Here is a 24,436-nt window from a genome sequence, read left to right as displayed (position 1 = left end):
ACGCTAATACCCCATATGTGGGGGGATCTACTGTTTGGGTGCATGGCAGAGCTTGGAAGGGATGGAGCGGCGTTTTGGGATGTAGACTTCGATGGAATGCTCTGCAGGCGTCATGTTGCGCTTGCAGAGCACTTGATGTGCCTAAACAGTAGAAACCCCCACATGTGACCCCATTTTGGAAACTAGACCCCCCATGAAGCTTATCTAGATGTGTGATGAGCACTTTGAACCTCTAAGTGCTTCGCAGAAGTATATAACGTAGAGCCGTGAAAATAAAAAATCTTTTTTTCCACAAAAATGATATTTTAGACCCTAATTTTTTATTTTCCCAAGGGTAACAGGAGAAATTAGGCCTCTTTCACACATCAGGTTTTCGCAGTCAGGCGCGATCCGGCGCTTTTGACAGAAACCGGATCCGGCGAAATGCAATGCCGGATCTGGTTTCCCCCCCATTGACTTGCATTTGCGCCGGATCGCGCCGGATGGCCATGCGTTTCATCCGGTTTTCGCCGGATCCGGCAATGTGTCGCAATGTGTCGCGATCCGGCGTCTGGAAGAAACGTCTACTGTAACGTTTTTTGTCTGCGGCGAAAAAGCCGTACCCGCCGGATCCGGCGCGTCCGGCTTTTTCACACAATGAAAGCCTATGAGCGCCGCAATGCGCCGGATCCGGCGAAAGCCGGATCCGGTGGCCGGATCCGTTTTTTTTGGTCTGAGCATGCTCAGTAGCTCTGCCCACAGGAGATATATAAAAGCAAGACAATGGGACCCTCAGCCACACCCAACATGCCACCCAAGCCAAGAACCAGGAGCAGGAGAAGGCAGCAGACATCTGCAGCAGCAGCACCATCAGCACCACCCCAAATGGAGCAGCATGCTGAACGGGAGGGGAGTCCAGAAGCAGATGAGAGACGGTAATTATCAAATCCCCCATTCCTCCAAACTAGGGCCATGGAATATCAAGATATTCATTGGCCCTTTGTTTCTCTTTATTCAACAGCCGCCAAAGAGATGCAGCAGCAGCAGCAGCAGAAATGGCATCACTGGCAGCAGCAATACCCACAGCCATGGAGTCTGGTCATCAACAGGACAGCACATCTTCTTCTGGGAGCCCTCCCTCGCATCGTCAGCGTTTGACGGTAAGTTTTTATTTCCAAAATCCATCATCTCTGTAATATATGTCTATTCATTGCCTTTTATTTCAAAACAGGAATCACAAGATGAAGAGGAGCTCCCAGAAGAAGAAGGAAGGGGTGGACAGACACCTGGAGTGGGCTCACAATTCGTAAGTTTTTTGCATCAAACGCAGAAACACAACATCACACTACACACAACACATAGAAAACAATGTTCTGCAGACCACACACAGCAAACAAATGCCTACATCCAAAGACATAACATTTTTTGTTTTCTTCTCTAGTCTTCCCAATCTGGTGCTCGGCCAAGAGGTCCTCGCAGTGCCTCCCAGGGTCGTCGGCGACAGCAACGCGGCGGTCACCAGCGTGTAAGTATAAATATTTTTGCTTTGTTTTTTTGCACTTTTTATTTCATTTCTTTTGTGGAGGCTAATTATGTTATTTTTGTCTTTTTCTTTAACAGCCTTCACAGCGTGCTCCCGACTCTGACGGTGAGGATGGAGGGATTGATGTGGACCGCCTCATCGATCTCGTCAGAGAAAGGGAGCCGCTCTGGAATATGGCTGACCGCCGCCACGCTGACCTGATCATTACTCGACGACTCTGGGAGGAAATCTGTTCTCTCCTTGTGGGCTGCTGGGAGGACCTCGAAGCTCGGGCCCAGATTAAAGAGCATAAGTATATACAGTAACGGTTGCTTGATGTAAACCAGTGTTTCCCGAACTCCAGTCCTCGTGGTCCCCACGGATCATGTGTTCAGGATTTCTATTTACTATGGAAATCCTGAAAACATGACCCCTGGGGACCATGAGGACTGGAGTTTGTGAAACACTGATGTTGTATACTAACCACTCCTTTCTCGTTTCAGGGAACAGAATTGTGAATCGGTGGCGGTCTGTGAGGGATCGTTTCAAGAAGGAGTTCAATAAAGAGATGCGGGCCCCGAGTGGATCTGGAGGACGCAGGAGCAAGTACAAGTACGCACAAGCCCTGTCGTTCCTCCGGGAAACAATGCTCACCAGAAGGTAAATATTACACACCACATGTGAAAAAAAATGTTAGATGTAACTTTTTTTTTTCAGCCAGGGCCATACCATGTCAGTATTTTAATTGTTTTTTTTTCTCTTTATTCCACAGCACGGTGAGCAGCACTCGGGAGCCTGCACGATTGGACCCTTCTGAGGCGATCCCTGAGGAGACCGGCACCGAGGGACACTTCGACCGCCCCGGTACATCTGCACCTTCCCAGCCTTCCCACACATTCGACCCATCTGTCCCATCCACCAGCACAGGAGCATCGTGGCCGCCTACATTACATGAAGCTGCTGGTGAGATCGCTTTCCCTTTACCCCACCCTTCTGCCCCTGCCGCCTCTAGTACACCTGCGGGTACTGGGCGGCAGCGGCAGAGGGGTCAGGAAAAGAGTTATGCGCAAGAGTTATTGCATCTGAATGCATCTTTCCAGAACTGTCTCAAAGTCTTGTCAGAGCAAATCTCCGCAGGCTTTCAGCAGATCAACTCCAGCATTCTGGAGGTAAAGACACTTCTGCAAACCATGCATTCAGAAGCAAGATCTTCGCCAAACCACACCTTTTTCAGGTCTGTTGTGGAGCGCATGGCAACACTATCTCCTACCCAGCAGATGCATGTAATGCATTCGTGCCACGGTGCTCTACAGCAGGTTACCTCCCAACCTCCACCTCCCACCACTGTAGTTCCTCCACCTGCACCCCCTCCAGCCACTTTCCATCCTCCCCCTCCTATTACATCTGCACCCCCTCCAGCCACTTTCCATCCTCCCCCTCCTACTACATACCAGCAACCTGCCCAGTACCAGCAACCTCCCCAGTACCAGTCATCTCCCCACTTCCAGCAACCTGCCCCGTACCAAACTCCTTCCCCGTACCAAACTCCTTCCCCGTACCAAACTCCTTCCCCATACAACTTTCCATCAACATCATCTGCTCCTACAGTCCCTGCCCAACCCTCCACTCCACCACCCACCACCTCTTCTGCTTCCCACATGTCCACCCATTCTGTAGTTTTTTCCACACCTTCACCTCTAACTGTTCCTTCCCCACCACGATCCCAGTCCTCTCTCCACACACCCAGTGTCGAAGTGTCCCGCAGCCCCTCCAGCAGTATTTCCACCCCACAGTACACAGAATTGTAATGTGTGTTTTTTGTAATAAAAATGCCCATTGGGTTTAAAACCTTTATTAAAAAAGTTTTTTGCACTTTAAAAACATTTTACAAAAAAAAAAAAATTTAAATAAAAGTTAAATTATCGTTTCACAATGGTTGTCTGTCATTTCTTTCTGCGGCGAACTATGTTTTAAAAAAAGGTTAAATACAGGGTATTTCAAAGGTAAAAAGGTATTCAAAACCAGGTATAACTGTGGGTAAATTTTAGCTTTTTGCCACAGTTGTGTTCCTGGTTGTGTTTGAAGCAAAGTATTTCACCGAAAAAGTTGTGTTTATTGTTGGTGATTTCCTACCAATGTACACAACTTTTGTTAAAAGGTGAAATACTTTGCATAAAACACAACCAGGTACACACCTGTGGCCTAAAGGTAAAAATAGTAAGACCATGACAAGATAGCCAACTTTGGTTGGCAAAGGTATATACTGTTGGTCCAGAAGGTACACAAGTTTAGGGCAAAAATCTCTCACACTCTGTCATCCCAGTGTACTCTGCCTTGAGGTGACATAAAGTATAGTGGAAAATTGTCCCTGAAACTGTCACAGAACTTCTAGTGGTAATATTTCCAATGACAACATCCATCTTCGCCAGTAACTTGCTCTTCTCTCCAACCTGCACTTTCTTCTCTACAACCTGTCAAAGAAGGGCTGTAGGAATATGCTATATCTAGTTTTCCAGTAGCCAATCCCGTTCGGAAGGCCACAAGGGTCAATTTTAAAAACCGGATCCGGCGTAATCCGTCGAAAAACGGATAGAAAAACTGATAGAAAAACGGATGAACCGGATGAGACGGATCCGGTTTTGTCTGTCAAGAACAAGATGGATCCGGCAGAAAACCGGATCCGGCACTTCAGGTTTTACAAAACATTTGCCGGATCCGGCATTCCGGCACAACGCCGGATCGCGCCTGACGCCGAAAACCTGATGTGTGAAAGTAGCCTAAGATCCCCATAGTTGTTGTGCAGTTTGTCCTCAGTACGCTGATGCCCCATATGTTGGGGTAAACCACTGTTTGGGCACATGTCGGGGCTTGGAAGGGAGGGAGCACCATTTGACTTTTTGAACTCAAAATTGGCTGGAATCAATAGTGGTGCCATGTTGCGTTTGGAGACCCCCTGATGTGCCTAGACAGTGGAAAGCCCTCAATTCTAACTCCAACCCCAACCCTAACCCTAATGCATCATTAACCCTAATCCCAACCCTTACCATAACTCTAACCAGAAACCTAACCTTAACACACCCCTACCCCTAATCCCAATCCTAACATAGTAGCATAGTTAGTAAGGCCGAAAAAAGACATTTGTCCATCCAGTTCAGCCTATAAAATTCTGTCAGAATAAATTCCCAGATCTACGTCCTTCTAAAGAACCTAACAATAACTGTAAGATTCAATATTACTACGCTCCAGGAAGACATCCAGGCCTCTCTTGAACCCTTCGACTGAGTTCGCCATCACCACCTCCTCAGGCAGGGAATTCCAGATTCTCACTGCCCTAACTGTAAAGAATCCTCTTCTATGTTGGTGGAAAAACCTTTTCTCCTACAGATGCAGAGAATGCCCCCTTGTGATCGTCACCTTCCTTGGTATAAACAGATCCTCGGAGAGATATTTGTATTGTCCCCTTATATACTTATACATGGTTATTAGATCGCGCCGCTCAGTCGTCTTTTTTCTAGACTAAATAATCCTAATTTTGCTAATCTCACTGGGTATTGTAGTTCCCCCATCCCCTTTACTAATTTTGTTGCCCTCCTTTGTACCCGCTCTAGTTCCATTATATCCTTCCTGAGCACCAGTGCCCAAAACTGTACACAGTACTCCATATGCGGTCTAACCAGAGATTTGTACAAAGGCAGTATAATGCTCTCATCATGTGTATCCAGACCTCTTTTAATGCACCCCATGATCCTGTTTGCCTTAGCAGCCGCTGCCTGGCACTGGCTGCCCCAGGTAAGTTTATCATTAACTAGGATCCCCAAGTCCTTCTCCATGTCAGATTTACCCAGTGGTTTACCGCTCAGTGTGTAATGGTGATATTAATTCCTTCTTCCCATGTGTATAACCTTACATTTATGATTGTTAAACTGCATCTGCCACCATTCGGCCCAAGTTCCCAACTTATCCAGATCCATCTGTAGCAGAATACTATCTTCTCTTGTATTGACTGCTTTACATAGTTTTGTATCATCTGCAAATATCAACATTTTACTGCGCAAACCTTCTACCAGATCGTTAATAAATATGTTGAAGAGAATAGGTCCCAACACCGACCCCTGCGGTACCCCACTGGTCACAGTGACCCAGTTGGAGAATATACCATTTATAACCACCCTCTGCTTTCTATCACTAGCCCTAACCCTAACCCCAACACACCCCTTACCCTAACCATAACCATAACCACAACCCTAACCCTAGCCCAACCCTAACCATAATCCTAACCACAACCCTAACCATAACCCTTACCATAAACCTAACCCCAACACACCCCTATCCCTAATCCCAACCCTAACTCTAATTTCAACCCTAACCCTAATCCCAACCCTAACGTTAATTCCAACCCTAACTCTAACCCTAGCCCAACTCACTTTAGCCTAATTATAACCCTAGTGGGAAAATGAAAGTAAATATATTTTGTTTATTTAATTATTTTTCCCTAACTAAGGGGGTGGTAAAGGGGGGTTATTTACTATTCTATTTTATCTTGATCACTGTGATAGGGTCTATAACAGTGACCAAAATGAACCAATAGGAAAAATCTTCCTATTTTGCCAGGTGCCGGCCAGCAGATTTCGGCAGACATATTGCGCATGCGCCCACCATTTTCTTCCCAGAAGAAGATGGCGGCACCCACTGGGGGAAGCAGAAAGGTTGAGGAGCACCGGGAGGTACCGGGGGATCGGGGACCCTATTTCTCTCTCCTCTAATGTGTGATCACATCAGAGGAGATAGAAAATAAATGGTATATCAGACTTTTATTTTGCGGTCGCCATTTTACAGTTAATAATGGCAATCGCAAAACTGCGGTCGGTAAAAACTGACCCGAATCATGTTCACTGGGGTCTTGGCTACCCCCGGCAGCCGAGATCCCGGAGAAAATCCGACTCTGGAAGGTACTATGCACTTTTTCCACAGCGCCATTAATTAACAGCGCTGTGATTTAAGTACCCTTAATTACCGCCGTTAAAAGAAGTATCGGCGGTCGTTAAGGGGTTAAACAAAAACAATAGCAAAACACCACAAAAGCAAGGCCTGAAGAAAGGACATATCACTTTTTTTTAACCACTTGGCGCTTTTAGAAATCTGAAGTGATTAAAAGGCACTCAAAAGCCTGAATAAATGCACAGCAAGTCATTTTCACATAGAAATGCATATTTTCTTTCTTTTTAGCATTTTCTGGTTTCCACGGTGGATTCTGACTGAAAAACAGGTTGGGTGCACATATTCTTAAACTTGGTTTCCATGTTCAGGTTTCTTTATTCCTATATAATTACAGATTTTCATATTGTTAGAAAAATCAATGACCTGTCAGCATAGCGACTCTAAAGTACATAAAAAACAGGAGAAGTAGGAGGTTATAAAGCTTTTAAAAATATAATACTTACATTGAAAAAAGTATTAATAACATACAGTATCTATCACTACAGCTAATACCAGTGAAATAGGTATGGTTCTGATATAACCATAAATTCATTTAAAGCTATATTTTATGTTTAGGTGTTGGAAAAGATGACCCAGCACTTAAATATGTGACTCTGACTTATATGGAATAATGTATCAACCATATTCAATATTCATATCTGGTTATGCTTTTAGAACTAATCTAGCTGAAGAATATAAATTACTGCTATTTAACAAAGGATTATAGTTACATGTATAGTTTAAATATACCATGTGATTAAATTGCATAAAGTGCATGATATTAAATGGAAAGTGCAGTGTAGGTTTAAAAATACAATACAATTATCAATTGCATAAATGCAGATTAACAAAAAACTAATTAATTAAGTGTCCAGTGTCTTAACACATGCTTCGCATAATTAGCTTCTTCAGGGATCATGGTTAATGATGTCAGCATGACCCTATTAAATATTCAGCTGATCTAATCAAATGATCGAATCACAGTGATCTTTGAGTCCAGAAACCTCCCACCCATTTGTCATGTCATATCACACACATCCGAGATCGCCAGTGCCTGAGCCAGGTATCGAGCATGTGTGATCAATAAAAAGACAATGAGTAAAAGGCAAGAACAAACAGGAGTCTGGAATGCCCACTAGTCACTTAGGATGTCCAGAGGTATATTATATGAGTGAAACATGAAGTAAGGAAAAGGAAAGTGCATATATCATTATATAAAGTACAATGTACCTTTTCTAATGAATAGTTAATGATAAGTGGTTAATGGCAAGATCATGAGTGATAAGTGACACATGTCATACATATAAAACAATCTACTATATAATTGCCAATTGGCTCTGTCACAGCTTCCGGCGATTGTGTCGCTATCCCACAATCCACTGTGGCCGGAAGCTGTGACAGAGCCAACCGCCATATTGGAACACCCAAGCAGGGGAGTATCTACCGTGCTAGTAGCAGTCACAGCTGCGACGGGGCCCAGAGTGCTCAGGGGCCCGATCGTGAAGCTGCAGCCGCTCATTGGCTGTGCAGCTCTGTGGCTGCCAGGCTGCAATTGGCCTGACGCAAAGGCTGCTCTGTGTGCACAGGGCCTGTGATGAAGTCACAGGATGGGAGGAGTCAGGGGTCACATGATCAGGGGCCTCAGTGTGTGCAGGACTCTTCTGTGCTGGTTCTCATGGTGCTGGATGAGGGTAAGCTTATGCGTGGCGTCAGGAGGGGTTTACAGAGAGGATGTAGCAGAGCCTTGTGTGTACAAGGTGTGTGGAGCGTAGCCGCCTGTGTACGAAGTGTATGGAGCGTAGCCACATGTGTATGGAGTGGAGCCATGTGTGTACGAGCTGTACGGAGCAGAGCCGTGTGTGTACGAGCTGTGCGGAGCAGAGCCGTGTGTGTACGAGGTGTACGGAGCGGAGCCGTGTGTGTACGAGGTGTACGGAGCGGAGCCGTGTGTGTACGAGGTGTACGGAGCGGAGCCGTGTGTGTACGAGGTGTACAGAGCGGAACCATGTGTGTGTGAAGTGTATGGAGCGTAGCCACATGTGTATGGAGTGGAGCCATGTGTGTACGAGCTGTACGGAGCAGAGCCGTGTGTGTACGAGGTGTGCGGAGCAGAGCCGTGTGTGTACGAGGTGTACGGAGCGGAGCCGTGTGTGTACGAGGTGTACGGAGCGGAGCCGTGTGTGTACGAGGTGTACGGAGCGGAGCCGTGTGTGTACGAGGTGTACAGAGCGGAACCATGTGTGTGTGAAGTGTATGGAGCGCAGCCGTGTGTGTGCGAAGCGAAGCCACGTGTGTACGTGGTGTATGGAGAGAAGCCGCATGTGTACGAAGTGTACGGAGTGAAGACAGAGTGGAGACATTTGTGTACGAGGTGTATGGAGCGGAGCCATGTGTGTACGGGGTGTATGGAGCGGAGCCATGTGTGTACGAAGTGTATGGAGCGCAGCCGTGTGTATACGAGGTGAGTGGAGCCATATGTGTACAATGTGAGCGGAGCCATGTGTGTACGAGATGAGCGGAGCCGTGTGTACGCGGTGCACGTAGAGAAGACGAGTGTGTACGAAGTGTACAGAGCAGAACTGTGTGTGTATGAGGTGGACGGAGAGAAGGCGCGTGTGTGCGAAGTGGACAGAGCGGAGCCACATGTGTACGAGGTGGACAGAGCAGAACCACGTGTGTACCAGGTGGACGGAGTGGAGCTGCGTGTGTACCAGGTGGACGGAGTGGATCTGCATGTGTACAAGGTGGATGGAGCAGAGCCGTGTGTGTACGAGGTGGACGGAGCAGAGCTGCGTGTGTAAGAGGTGGATGGAGCGGAGCCGTGTGTGTACGAGGTGGATGGAGCGGAGCCATGTATGTATTTTGGCATGGAGGCCCCATTTGAAAGTTCGCACCGGGGCCCATAACTTTGTAGTTACACCACTGTACCCAAGTTATGGGTATTCCGATATGGCGGCTGGGATTCATATCTCCCGTCCTGCCGGCTGAGCCAATGATCATTGCCACGCAGTATTTGAATCCTCCGCCAAGCCGCATCTCTGGCCTCAGCCAATGAGCGGCGCGGAATTCAAATCCCCGCCAAAGCCATGTGGCTCCGCTCATTGGCTAAGCCGCCCGCCGGCTGAGGCTTAGCGGGGTGATTCAAATCCCACGCTGCACCGTTCATTAGCTCAGCTGGCGGGGGGATTACTTACTTACATATTTACCTGACCATGAGGAGCGTTGCCTCGGCGCTTCTCTTCTCACCGGAGACCGGAGCAGGAGTGCGGTATCGGAATCACGCATGCGCATAGCGCTATCCAGCGCCATTTTACTGAAGACACATTTGCAGTGTGCCTTCATCAGTATTGCACCAGACAGCGCGGTATGGGCATGCGCGTACTCCGGCACTCCTTCCCCGGCCTCTGGCAGAACGGGACAGCACTGGAGTACAGGGAAGAAAGATGAGTATAAATGTTTTGTTTTTTTGTATGTGTGCAGCTTAATAGGGGTGAGAGGACCCTACATATCAGGATAAGGGGTTGAGAGGTAGCATGCAAACCTGGATAGGGGGTGAGGGGACCATGCATATCAGGATTGGGGGAGAGAGGACCATGCATACCAGGATAGGGGGGTGAGGGGACCATGCATATCAGGATTGGGGGGGTGAGGGGATCATGCATATCAGGATTGGAGGGTCAGAGGACCATGCACACCAGGATAGGGGGGTGAAAGGACCATGCATACCAGGATAGGGGGGGTGAGAGGACCATGCATACCAGGATAGGGGGGTGAGAGGACCATGCATACCAGGATAGGGGGTGAGGGGCCATGCATACCAGGATAGGGATGAGGGGGACCATGCATACCAGGATAGGGGGTGAGGGGCCATGCATACCAGGATAGGGATGAGGGGGACCATGCATATCAGGATTGGGGGTGAGGGGACCATGCATACCAGGATTGGGGAGTGAGGGGACCATGCATATCAGGATTGAGGGGTGGGGGGACCATGCATACCAGGATTGGGGGATGAAGGGACCATGCTTACCAGGAAAGGGGGGTGAGGGGACCATGCATATCAGAATAGGGGGGTGAGAGGGCCATCCATACCAGGATAGGGGGGTGAGAGGACTATGCATACCAGGAAAGGGGGGTGAGGGGACCATGCATACCAGGATAGGTGGGTGAGAGGGCCATGCATGCAATCAAATCCCACCTGGGGCACTTAGCCAATGAACGTTGCCGCACGGCTTTGGCGGGGGATTCAAATCCCGCATGGCACCACTCATTGGCTCAGCCGGTGGGGCGGGGGATTTGAATCCCCCGCCAAAGCCACTCAACACCGCTCATTGGCTGAGCCAACCGCCGGCGGATGTTCATTTCACCGCACTCCCGATGCATCGGGCCTATTTCTAGTTCCATATAAGTTCAAAAGTGATCAAAAAATGATGCAGATTGACAAAGAATTACAGATAAACAATAATAAATTACATACTGGATAATACAAAAAAAATTTAATTGATCAGTAACTGTGGATATCTGACAACAAAAAGGACAGGTACAACATTCATATTTATGCTGAATTTAGTGAGTTCTTTTTATGGACAGTATTTAGGAAATAACATTAATATGGTCTTTTAATGGTCATAAGTAGTGTTGAGCATTCCGATACCGCAAATATCGGGTATTGGCCGATATTCGCGGTATCGGAATTCCGATACTGAGTTCCGACACTTTTAGCATATCGAATACCGTAATCGGAAGTTCCCTTAATGCTATGAGCCAGTTTGATTTGATTCAGCCAATGAGGAATGCTCAGAAGTGTGGGCACATCCTGGTAGGCATGTTTACTAATGGCATGGCTGTGATTGGCTGCTGAAATGATGTCATGATGCACTATAAAAGCCGCTGCCGCCATTTAGGGTTCACTCTGCTGTGAATTCAGTTAGGGACAGGCTGCTGTTCAAGACTCTGAGGGACAGTTAGAGATAGCGATTTGCAAAATAATATTGTGCTTTACCCAGGCTACATTATCAATCACTGTAGCTTTCTTTTGCCTTGCAGCGCTGTTCACAGCTGTCGGCAAGGTCTGTGTGAGTGCAGCTCACGCTGTAGTGTGTCCTGCAGCCACCTCTGGTTGTAGGCCGCTCAGCGTGCGTCACTGCCTCATACATATTTTTGTTTTATTGCTGCTCATTTTTCATTAATTCTATTAGTGTGCATCCATCTACATTGGTTGCAAAGACTATAGGAGTAGACAGCGGAGCCTTTCTGCAGCCTTTCAGTGCTAGTGCCCAGTTCTCTGCACTGTTCATGGCTGTCTGTGAGGTCACTGTGTGTGAGTGCAGCTCAGGTTGTAGTGTGTTCTGCAGCCACCTCTGGTTGTAGTCCGCTCAGCGTGCGTCACTGCCTCATACATAGTCCTTTTTTGTTTTATTGCAGCTCATTTTTCCTGATTTTTTTTCTCCTATTAGTGTGCTTCCATCCGTATCCATCTACATTGGTTGGTTGCAAACACTATATAGGAGTAGATAGAGGAGCCTTTTTGCTGGCTTGTGCCCTGCAGCCGCAGCCAGATAAGTATTAGCCTATTTTTTGGAGCCTCATCTATTGCATTGTAGGTTACCTTCCTTCATTGTAATAGCTCCAAAAAGTTTGTGATACTATCACTTTCACTTCTTTGGTCACATCCTTTTTGTTTTTTTGAAAAAAAAAACCACATAAATAAAGTTCACCAAACACTCCACTTGACAGTTGTGTAGGTCACATTAGCTCATATTAAAGTGTAGTCCACACACTTTATAAAATTAGTGTTTCTTATACCTGTTAGCAGCTGTTCAGGAATAAGCACACTAAGCCACCCTTTGTAGTTTTCTGCCTATCTTTATCAGTCTACCAAGATGAAGAAGGCAGGGAGTAAGGCACGTGGGCGTGGAGTTTCAGCAGGGAGAGGACGTGGGGATTCTGTGCCTGCTGCGGGCACCAGTGACTCAGCATCCCCCAGTTTTACCAGGCAACAGTCCTTTATGCGCAGCTTTGTAAGACCTCGCCGTACCCCACTGCTGCGGAAGGAACAAATTGAAGCCGTTGTCGGATGGATGGCAGCTAACGCATCGACTTCAATGACTTCCACATCCTCTCAGGGCCAGAGCACTGAAGAGTAACCATCTGTCTCTTCACCACCTGCCAAATTGCCTAGGCAGTCAGAGAGCCCTGGACAGGAGCCATCTCTTCTTCTGTTCTTTGAATCTCTTGGCTTGGAAACAGGGGGCCAGCCAAGCAGAATTCAAGAATGTGAAGAAGAGGGAGTATGCAGTGATGCTCAACTGCTTTGTCCCTCTGAATCTGAAGAGGCGGGTGGGCCAGTGCCTATGGTCAGCATACCTCAGTACGCATCAGATGATGAGACTCAGGTGCCACTTTCTGGTGCGTACTGTACTGGCGAGACTACCCAGGAGAAGCAGGTGTTTGAAGAGGGGAGTGTAGATGATGAGGTCCTTGACCCATCATGGCGTGAGGAACAGGAAGGTGGTGGGAGCAGCTCTGAAGAAGAGATTCCCCGAATGGCCAAAACAGGTGGGAGAGGGAGGGGGCAGACTTGGTTGCCTGTAGCCTCCACTTCAGCACCCATTAGGAGCATTCCTCTTCCAAAGCCCAAAATGGGCACTCCCAGGACTTGCAGTGAGTGGATCTTTTTTGACACAGTTGCAGATGACATTTGCTTTGTCAAATGCAAGCTGTGTAATCATAAAGTCAAAAGAGGGAAAAGTTTCAGCAACCTGAATACCACAAATATGGGGAAACATGTGCGGACCAAGCACGTGGTGGAGTTACAAAGACACACTGAAGACGTAGGCCAACCTACAGCACCACCTACCACCATTTCAGCTCGTGTTGTAGCCTCTTCCCCCAGCTCACATACAGCTGGTTCGGCTTCCTCACAGGATCGCCATGGAAGAACCTCTGGCACTGTTGTCCAGAGACCCAGTGACATTCCACCCACAGCACCACGTTCCCTGTCATCCTCACTCTCCCAGGCCACTCTACAGCCATCGGTAGCACAGGCATGGGAGAAAAGGCGGCCATACTCGGCAAACCATCCCTGAGCACAGGCTCTGAATGCTGGCATTGCAAAACTACTGGCCCTTGAAATGCTCTCATTCAGGCTGGTGGAGACTGACACCTTCCGTAACTTCATGGCATTGGCAGTCCCACAATACAACGTGCCCAGCCAATTTTATTTCAGCAGGCAAGCCGTCCCTGCCCTGCAAAAGCATGTGGAGGGAAAAATTAAGCATGCGCTACTAAACGCCGTCAATAGCAAGGTCAACCTGACCACCGATGCGTGAACCAGTAACCATGGACAGGGACGATACCTTTCCCTCACTGCCCATTGGGTCAATGTTGTGGAGCCAGGTACAGATCTTGAGAGTGGCGCTGTACGTGTTCTGCCAACTCCAAGGATTGCAGGAATCCAGTCTGTACACATTGACTCCTCCGCATACTCCAGTTCCTCAGAATCAGCGCTGCAGGAGCCTGTTACGACTGATATGAGCACAGCCGTGGCCAAACGTCAACAGGCTGTACTGAAATTAATTTCTTTGGGGTATCGAAGCCACACAGCGCAGGAGCTCTGGAATGCCATCAAGCATGAGAGCGACGTGTGGTTTACATAGTTACGTATAGTTACATAGTTTTGAAGGCTGAAGGAAGTTTTTATGTCCATCTAGTTCAGCCTATTTTTAGTGCAGCTGTTCTGCATTGTTGATCCTGGGGAAGGCAAAGAGTAGCAGCCAATTTTCTCCATAGGGAGAAAAGTTCCTTCCCCTAAGCTGGGTCAACCATCTACCTATAATATTATGTTATTCGTAACTTTCTATACTGTTACTCACAAGAAAATCATCCATTCCTTTCTTAAATTCATTCAGTGAGTTGGCCATCACCACTTCCTCAGGAAGAGAATTCCAGAGTCTCACTGCTCTTACCGTGAAGAACCCTCTTCTATGCTGGTGCAGAAATTGTCTTTCCTCCAAACGAAGAGAATGCCCCCTTGTTCTTGTCACAGTACTTGGTACAAACAGTTCATTGGAGAGATCTCTGTATTGCCCTCTGATATACTTGTACATATATACAGTATATTAGATCTCCCCTAAGTCTTCTCTTTTCTAAATAGACCTAATTTTGATAACCTTTCTGGGTATTGTAGTGAACCAACTCCATTTATCATTTTAGTAGCCTGCCTTTGAACCCTTTCAAGTTCAGTAATGTCTTTCTTGAGCACCGGCGTCCAAAATTGCACACAATACTCCAAGTGTGGTCTGACGAGTGATTTGTACAGAGGGAGAATTATGTTTTCATCTCGTGTCCCCAGACCTCTTCTAATGCATCCCATGACCCTATTTGCTTTGGTGGCAGCTGCCTGACACTGGGCACTCCAATTTAGCTTCTTATTGACTAAGATGCCTAAGTCTTTTTCTATGTCTGATTTCCCCAGCAGGTTCCCATTTAGTAAGTGATTGTAGCATCTGTTTCTCCTCCCTATGTGCATTACCTTACACTTATCTGTGTCAAACCTCATTTGCCATTTTTCAGCCCAGTTCTCCAATTTACTCAAATCTGTCTGTAGTTGCAAACTGTCCACCTTTGTGTTAACTACCTTACATAGTTTTTTATCATCTGCAAATACTGATATTTTACTGTGTAAGCCATCCACTAGATCATTAATAAATATATTAAATAGTAGGGGGCCCAATACAGAACCCTGTGGTACCCCACTAGTAACCCTGGCCCAATCTGAGTATGCACCATTAATAACCACTCTTTGATTTCTATCACTAAGCCTGCTACCTACCCATCTACACACATTTTCCCCTAACCTAAGCTTTCTCATCTTACGTACCAATCTTTTATGTGGGACAGTGTCAAATGCTTTAGAGAAGTCAAGATAAATGACATCCAATGATTCTCCTTGGTCCATTTGAGAGCTTACATCCTCATAGAAGCTGATCAGGTTAGTTTGACAGGAGCGATCCTTCATAAATCCATGTTGATATGGAGTTAAGTATTTATTAACATTGAGATATTCCATAATGAAAAATTTTACCCACAACAGATGTTAAGCTTACCGGCCTATAGTTTCCAGGTTCCCTTTTACACCCCTTTTTGAATATTGGCACCCCATTTGCTTGCCGCCAATCAAAAGGAACAGACCCTGTTTCTTTAGAGTCTTTAAATATAAGGAATAGAGGCCTGTCTATCACATTACTTAACTCCCTTAATACCCGAGGGTGAATGCCATCAGGGCATGGTGATTTGTCAATTTTAATCTTACTAAGGCGGTTCTGCACTTCTTCCTGGGTTAGGCAAGTAATACTTAATGGGGAGTTTACATTATCACTCTGCATTCCCCTGGCAAATCCTTTTCCTGTGTGAACACTGTTGAGAAAAAAGTATTTAAAACATTTGCCTTTCCCCACATCGCTCTCTATGATTTCACCCTCATTGTTCTTTAAAGGGCCGACACCATCAATTTTAATCATTTTACTGTTTATATAATTAAAGAATAGTTTGGGGTTTGTTTTACTTTCCTTAGCAATGAGTCTCTCAGTTTCCACTTTTGCTAAATGTATTTGTTTTTTTACACATTTTATTTTTTTCTCTATAACTTTTTAATGCTTTTTCATTGCCTTCTTGTTTTAGCTTCTTAAATGCCTTGTTTTTGTTATTTATCGCCCTTTTTACATCCTTATTTAGCCACATTGGTGTTCTCCTGTTCCTAGCCCTTTTATTTCTGTATGGTATGGCTAGCTCGCAGTGGGTGTGTAAAACTGATTTAAATATTTCCCATTTATTTTCTGTGCTCCTACTTTTGAGGACATTGTCCCAATCAATTCGGCGAAGGTCCTCTCTAAGCTGATCAAACTTTGCTTTCCTGAAATTCAGCGTTTTTGTAACCCCCTTCCAGGGCACCTTACTGAAGGACAAGTGGAATTGTATTATATTGTGGTCACTGTTCCCTAGGTGCCCATCGACTCGTACTTCTGTTATTCTATCTGGCCTGTTGCTTAAAATTAAGTCCAGAAGGGCTGTCCCTGTAGTTGGGCCCTGCACAAGTTTTGACAGATAATTATCCTTGGTTTGTGCCAGCAAATCTCCAGCCAGGCTTGGTAGTGTGTGACAATGGCCGAAATCTGGTGGCAGCTCTGGGCCTAGGCAACCTCACTCACATCCCATGTCTGGCACATGTGCTGAACTTGGTCATGCAGAGAGCTTTCTGAGGGACTATCTGGATCTTGATGCACTGCTGCACAAGGTCCACATATAGTGCGCTCACTTGCGGCGTTCCAGCATGGCAAGATCGCGCATTGCAGTTCTGCAGCGCAGATTCTGCCTTCAGGAACATCGCATCATATGTGACCTACCCACCAGGTGGAATTCAACGTTACATATGTTGGAGCGGTTGTGTGAGCAGCAGGCAGCAGTAATGGAGTACCAGCTGCATCAGGCGCAAACAAGTCGCACTGTGCGCCGGTCACACTTCAGCACCACTGAGTGGGCCTCTATGAAGGACATCTGCCACGTTTTGTATGCCTTCGATGATTCCACGCGGATGGCGAGTGCAGATGATGCACTAGTCAGCATGACTGTCCCCCTTACCTGCCTGCTTCAAAAAACACTGCAAACACTAAGGGAGGAGGTTTTTGAAAAGGTGCAGGATGAGGAGTCACAAATGCCATCTGCTTCTGGACAGTCTGCGCAACGTGGTTCCTCACAAAGGCATAGGCAGGGGACACTTTGTGAGGAGGATGAGGAGGAGTCAATGGAGGAGGAAGACATCTCTCCAGAGGAGGGAGGTACACAATGCTCTAGTCAGTATGTGCAGTGAGGGTGGAGTGATGCAGAGCAGGCAGAGATGACGCCTCAAACAGGGGACAGCGTTTCTTGGGCAGTTGGGAGTCTGCAGCACATGCTTGATTTCATGCTGCAGTGCCTGAGAAACGTAAACAAAAGAAGAAGAAAGACTCTGCATATATGTGGGATCACCACGCATGAAACAATTATATGAAAATATAAATTTTTATTGATTGCACAAAAGCAGCAAAAAACACCACACATTAAAAACAATTAAAAACAGACTAATCAGCATGTACACCGCTGGCTGCAGAATATAATGGCACTAAATATGGATCAATCAAGCTATTAATGAAGCTCCATGTAATACAGACAATCCAGTGGGAGCAATAGAAAGAAAAAATGACTGGACAAATTGTTATAACCCTGTAGTAATATAATATGCTGAATGTATAACAAACAGCAAGGAAAACCAATCAATAATCCCTGATAAGAACCCAGCAGTGTTTGGTAAATGCCTGATGGAAAGAGGTACAGAAAAACCTGGGTAACAAATGGAGCTCCTCATGGAGTGAGATCACCTATTTAACAAAGCAACTATAGCTCAAAAAATGGAAGAGCTCATAAAGTGCAACAGTTCCAGACCCCAAACTGGAGTGCAATACATCACCCAGGAGCAGAACAGTCAAAGAGTCCAGTCAAAGTCGCCCCAATGTCTGTGTGAAAAGCCAGCAGCCACAGCGGGGTACAGTGACCCACGCGTTCCGACACCACAGGTGTCTTTCTCAAGGTGAGTGCCTGAGAAACGACCGCCGCATCGCCCACATTCTCAACACGGCTGATTATTGGGTGTACACCCTCCTAGATCCTCGCTACCGGGACAACTTACAAAGCCTCATAACACCATTGAACTGGGAGCGTAAAATGCGGGAGTACCAAGACACACTGGTGCATTCCATCAAGTTCTCCATTCCACCTGAGAGCAGTGCTGCTAGTGCTTTACAAAGCAGCTCTGTGCGTCGGGGCAGTGGAGGAAGCTCTGCACTAAGAGGGAGCAGAGGCAGCGCCTCAGCACAAGGCAAGACCAGTATGGCCCAAATGTGGCAAAGTTTTGGGTGCCCGCCACAAATGTCTACACCATCACAGACGGCTCCAGTCAGCAGGAGGCAATGTTTCCGTCAGATGGTGACAGACTATATGTCTTGCCCTGTCAGTATACCCCCAGACGGCTCTTCCCTCTTCAAGTTTTGGGTCTCTAAGCTGGATACATGGCCAGAGCTTAGCCAGTATGCATTGGAGGTGCTGGCTTGCCCTGCTGCTAGTGTATTATCGAAACGCGTCTTTAGTGCCGCAGGTGGTGTACTAACAGACAGTCGCACATGACTATCGTCCTATAACGTTGACCGGCTTACTTTTCTGAAAATGAACAAGGCCTGGATCTCACCGGAATTTGCCAGTCCTCTTCCAGAATAAATAATTGGTTGGCATCAGTATCCAGGTCTCCTGTTGTGTTCATGTTTCTACCACCTGAACTGTAATCCCTGGGCTCCAACACCGCCAGTTGTTGCTCAGAAGTGCCGTCTGCACAGAGAAAAACACTAGCTCCTGTGTTAGTGGGGTTCAGTAACGCCAGCTGCTCCCCTTCTGTGTGTCCGGCAAAGTCTCCTGCTCCCTCCACATTCAAACTACATCAGATTTTACACTTGCTTCAAGTAAGCCTCTGGCTCCACTCTGTCTCTAGTATTTACCCTGGCCACCAACACCGCCAGTTGCTGCTCAGAAGTGCCGTCCACACAATCAACACTTGTTCCTGTGTTACTGGGGTTCAGTAACGTCAGCTGATCCCCTAGTAGTGGGAATGTGGACAGAGCAGGAGACATTGCCGGACACACATCAGGGGATCAATTGACGTTACTGAGCCCCAGTAACACAGGAACAAGTGTTGATTGTGCGGACGGCACTTCTGAGCAGCAACTGGCGGTGTTGGAGGACAGGGTAAATACTAGAGATAGTAGAGCCAGAGGCCTAATTGGAGCACATTTAAAATCAGTAGTAGTCTACAACAGATATTAAACTTGATGAAATTAGGCCTCAACCTACACCCTGATTGACCCTGGGCTCCAACATCGCCAGTTGCTGCTCAGAAGTGCCTTCTGCACAGTCAACATATGCTCCAGTGTTTTTGGGGTTCAGAAATGTCATCTGATCCCCAGCTGTGTATCCGGCAATTTCTCCTGCTCTGTCCACACTCACACAACTACAGATTTTAAACTTGCTCCAATTAGGCCTCTGTCTCCACTCTGTTTGTATTATTTTCCCTGGGTTCCAGCACAGCCATCTGTTTCCAGGTAGTTTCAACGTCAATTTGCCACCAATACGTTGTCCTGTTGTGTTGCGGGCGCGTTAGCCGAGTCTATGGTGCCTGCAGTTTATGGGCTTCCTATGTGGGTTGCGGGATCTGGCAACAAAGGCTGGTTCCGTAGTGCCAATAGGACAAGCACCTCCTTTAGGACTTGGGTTTCGGTAACTGCAGCCGGCTCGTGGCCTTGCAACTTTGTTTTTCATGGGTGCCTTCTGCTACCCATCCGGGTTCCAGCACAGTCAGCTGGTTCTCGGCAGTGCCTTTGGCTTAGGTGCCTCCTTCTCGGTACCTGAGTTCCAGCAACGTCTGCTGGTCCTTAGTAGTGCCATTGGCTCTTGTTCCTTCTGCTACCCATCTGGGTTCCAGCACCATCAGCTGGTTCTCGGCAGTGGCTTTGGCTTAGGTGCCTCCATCTCGGTATCTGAGTTCCAGCAATGTCTGCGGGTCCTTGGTAGTGCTTTCTAACACAGGTACCCCCTGCTTAGTAACCAGGTTCCAGCACCGTCAGCTGGTCCTCGGTAGTGCCATTGGCTCTTGTTCCTTCTGCTGCCCCTCCGGGTTCCAGCACCGTCAGATGGTTCTCGGCAGTGTCTTTGGCACGGGTACTCCCTCCTGCCCAGCCTGGTTCCAGCACGCCTGCTGTTTCCGGGTAGTGTCAACATCACTTTGCCACCAATACGTTGTCCTGTCGTGTTGCGGTCGGGTTAGCTGAGTCTATGGTGCCTGCAGCTTATGGGCTTCCTATGTGGGCTGCGGGATCTGGCAACAAAGGCTGGTTCCGTAGTGCCAATAGGACAAGCACTCCCTGTAGGACTATGGGTTTCGCTAACTGCGGTCGGCTCGCGTCCTTGCAACTTTGTTTTCATGGGTACCTTCTGCTACCCATCCGGGTTCCAGCACCATCAGCTGGTTCTCGGCAGTGCCATTGGCTTAAGTGCCTCCTTCTCAGTATCCGAGTTCCAGCAATGTCTGCTGGTCCTTGGTAGTGCTTTCTAGCACAGGTACCTCCTGCTTAGTAACCAGGTTCCAGTAACATCAGCTGGTCCTCGGTAGTGCCATTGGCTCTTGTTCCTTCTGCTACCCATCTGGGTTCCAGCACCGTCAGCTGGTCCTTGGTAGTGCCATTGGCTCTTTTTCCTTCTGCTGCACCTCCGGGTTCCAGTACCATCAGCAGGTCCTCGCTAGTTCCATTGGCTCTTGCAGATTCTGCTACCCATCCGGGTTCCAGAACCATCAGCTGGTTCTCGGCAGTTCCTCAGCCTTCTTGTACCTTCTGCTATATTTCCAAGCTCATGCTTTTGGAAATGGTTTTTGGTTAACACTCTGGATCTCCCTGATGACGACCCTGAAGACAACGACCCTGAAGACCACCCGAAGAAGACGACGACCATGAAAACGATGACCCTGAAGACAACAACCAGGAAGACGACCCCGAAGAAGACCAAAAAGATGACCCTGAAGAAAATAACCAAGAGGACAAAGAACATGAAGACAACCACCAAGAAACAGAACAACAAGAGACAGAAGACCAAGAAGCAGAAGACCAAGAAGCAGAAGACCAAGAAGCAGAAGACCAAGAAGCAGAAGAACATTAAGCATAAGACTAAAAATCAGAGCAAAAGATATTATCTAAATTATAAGCAGAAGAAGGCCGTTCCTCCTCGTGGTGCCCCTGGAAAATGCCTGCTGCTGCAGGCCAAACTGAACGTGGACAAATCCTGTTGTAAATCTTTTGTGACAGGCAGAACGGAAGGTGTAATTTTCAAACTTTTATAGATAACAACTACAGGAATGACTGTCACAAATAAGAATATGATGAAGAAGCAGAATAGGAAGAAGATGAAGAAGTAGAATATGAAGAAGAATAATAGCTGAATAAGAAGAATATGAAGAATGTAAAAAAAAAAAGAATAGGAAGAAGGTGAAGAAGAAGATGAATAAGGTTAAGAAGAAGTTGATGAAAAAGATGCTGCTGAGGATCATGAAGGAGAAAGTGTGGGAGAAGTAAAAAAGAAGGTGAAGAGCATGGATGTAGTGAAACATACATATCTGACAAAATATAAAAAAGGTTAACATAGTCAATATCTTTGTAACTCCGAACGTCTTAAAAAAAAAAAATTTATTGCTGCTATACCATTTGATTAGGCTAAATCTCTATGCCTTTAATGTCTCCTCCACCTCCCCCAATACATTCTGCATTATTCTTAGTTGTTTTTCTTCATGTAGAATTAGCCCACAAGGAAAGAAAGGGTTTTTTTTAATTCCGATATTTCTGTCCCATTGACTTGCATTGGTTTCCGGTATCGGAATCGGCGATACCCGATACTTTTTGGGTATCGGTCCGATCAGAATTTTCATTATATCGGATGGTATCGCTCAACACTAGTCATAAGTAGAGTTGAGCGAAACAGGTCGGTCAAATTCATAAGTTGCCGACTTTCGCTAAAGTTGGGTTTCATGAAACGAAACCCGACCATAGCGTGAGGTCCGCCACGAGGTCGGCGACCAGAGCGCCAAAGTCGCGTTTCAAATGATGCTTCCAGTGCCCTTTTTCCGCCAATGATGGAGGACGCACACTGTGGGCCACAGGATGACATGGGCATCGGTCACCACCATCTTTGAGAAGGGCATGCAAGTGATTGGCTTGCTTTGTGTGGCGTCACAGGGGCTATAAAAAGGCATGCACGCCAGCCACCATCATACTTCTGCCGATATTAGCATTAGGGAGAGGTTGCTGATTCTGAATAAGGGAGAGCGTTAGGCAGGGAAGAAGAACAAAAAAACTGCTTCTGCTGTTAACGATTTCCACTGTACAACACAACAGTTTGTGTGCAGTGACAGGGGTGGCTATAATTTTTGTGCATCAGCTCTGTTGGTTATTAGGCTGCCTTCTAATGCTCCCTGATAGCTGCATTGCTGTTTGCACACTGCTGTGCAAACTGCTTTTTTAAAAGCAAAAATACTTTTCTTCCTCTTTTCTGCACAGTTACCAAATGTTCATTTTCTCACACTTTTGTGTGCAGCAGTCCTGCTTATTAGGCTGCCTGCTGCCATACTTGGACTGAGAGCATCATTGTCAGCCTCCTAAAATCTCTAGGGAGCTTCCAATTCTCCCCAATACTATATTCACACCTTTTACTTTGACATACACCAGCCAATTTCAGCCTGTTAAATTGAGGTGTACTCTATAGTGGGCCAGAGATAATAGTTCAGCCTCCTAAAATCTCTAGGGAGATTCAAATTCTCGCCAATACTATATACACACCTTGTACTTTGTCATGCACCAGCCAGTTTCAGCCTGTTAAATTGAGGTGTAATCTATAGTGGGCCTGAGATAATAGTTCAGCCTCCTAAAATCTCTAGGGAGATTCAAATTCTCCCCAATACTATATACACCTTGTACCTTGTTTTATAGTACCATATAGCTGGTGGTATTTTGGGTATATTTTTCCAAAAATGAGGAAGTATGCTGGAAGAGGCTGTGGAAGTGGGCAGGGGTTGCCAGCTGGTACTGATGGTGGTGGGGTGGGGGTGCATCTGCTGCACTGGCGTAGCGTGGGGCGGGGGGGCGGTCCACCCCAGGCGGCATGTGTGTGGGGGCGGTGCGGGAGCAGCAATTCCACCCTGCAGTGCAGTGCAGCGGCGGGCAGGGAGCGATGCGATCACGGCAGCTCCGCTGCCTGCAAGAGTGAATAGCAGGAACGGAGCGGCAAGGGTCCGTCCTGCTTCCTGCCCGGAGGCCGCGCTTTTTGTTTCACACAGAGGAGCGCCGCTGAATGACGTCATCATTCAGCGGCCGCTGCTGTGTGAGGGAGGAAGTGCTGGCGATGCTGCGGACAGGTGAGAGGAGAGAGGTGGTGTCTTGTGTGTATGTATGTGTGTATGTATGTATGTCTCTGTGTGTGTATGTCTGTGTGTATGTCTGTGTGTATGATGGAGCAGGCAGTGATGGGAGTGATGGTCTAGAAGGCAGTGATGGGGTGAAGGAGCAGACAATGATGGGGTGATGGAGAAGGCAGTGATGGGGTGATGGAGCAGGCAGTGATGGGGGTGATGGAGCAGGCAGTGATGGGGGTGATGGAGCAGGCAGTGATGGGGGTGATGGAGCAGGCAGTGATGGGGGTGATGGAGCAGGCAGTGATGGGGTGATGGAGCAGGCAATGATGGGGTGATGGAGCAGACAATGATGGGGTGATGGAGCAGACAATGATGGGGTGATGGAGCAGACAATGATGGGGTGATGGAGCAGGCAGTGATGGGGTGATGGAGCAGACAATGATGGGGTGGTGGGGTGATAGAGCAGACAATGATGGGGTGATGGAGCAGGCAGTGATTGGGTGATGGAGCAGGCAGTGATTGGGTGATGGAGCAGGCAGTGATGGGGTGATGGAGCAGGCAATGAGGGGAGTGATGGGTGTGATGGAGCAGGCAATGATGGGGTGATGGAGCAGACAATTATGGGAGTGATGGAGCAGGCAGTGATGGGGTGATGGAGCAGACAATGATGGGAGTGATGGGGGTGATGGAGCAGGCAATGATGGGGGTGATGGAGCAGGCAGTGATGGGGTGATGGAGAAGGCAGTGATGGGGTGATGGAGAAGGCAATGATGGGGGTGATGGAGCAGGCAGTGATGGGGTGATGGAGAAGGCAGTGATGGGGTGATGGAGAAGGCAGTGATGGGGTGATGGAGAAGGCAATGATGGGAGTGATGGCGTGATGGAGCAGGCAATGATGGGGGTGATGGAGCAGGCAATGATGGGGT

This window comes from Dendrobates tinctorius, unplaced genomic scaffold (genome assembly GCF_039654945.1).
Source record: "Dendrobates tinctorius isolate UK_male_01 unplaced genomic scaffold, ASM3965494v1 ptg000162l, whole genome shotgun sequence".
Taxonomy (NCBI): domain Eukaryota; kingdom Metazoa; phylum Chordata; class Amphibia; order Anura; family Dendrobatidae; genus Dendrobates; species Dendrobates tinctorius.
Note: the sequence above shows the minus strand (reverse complement) of the source record.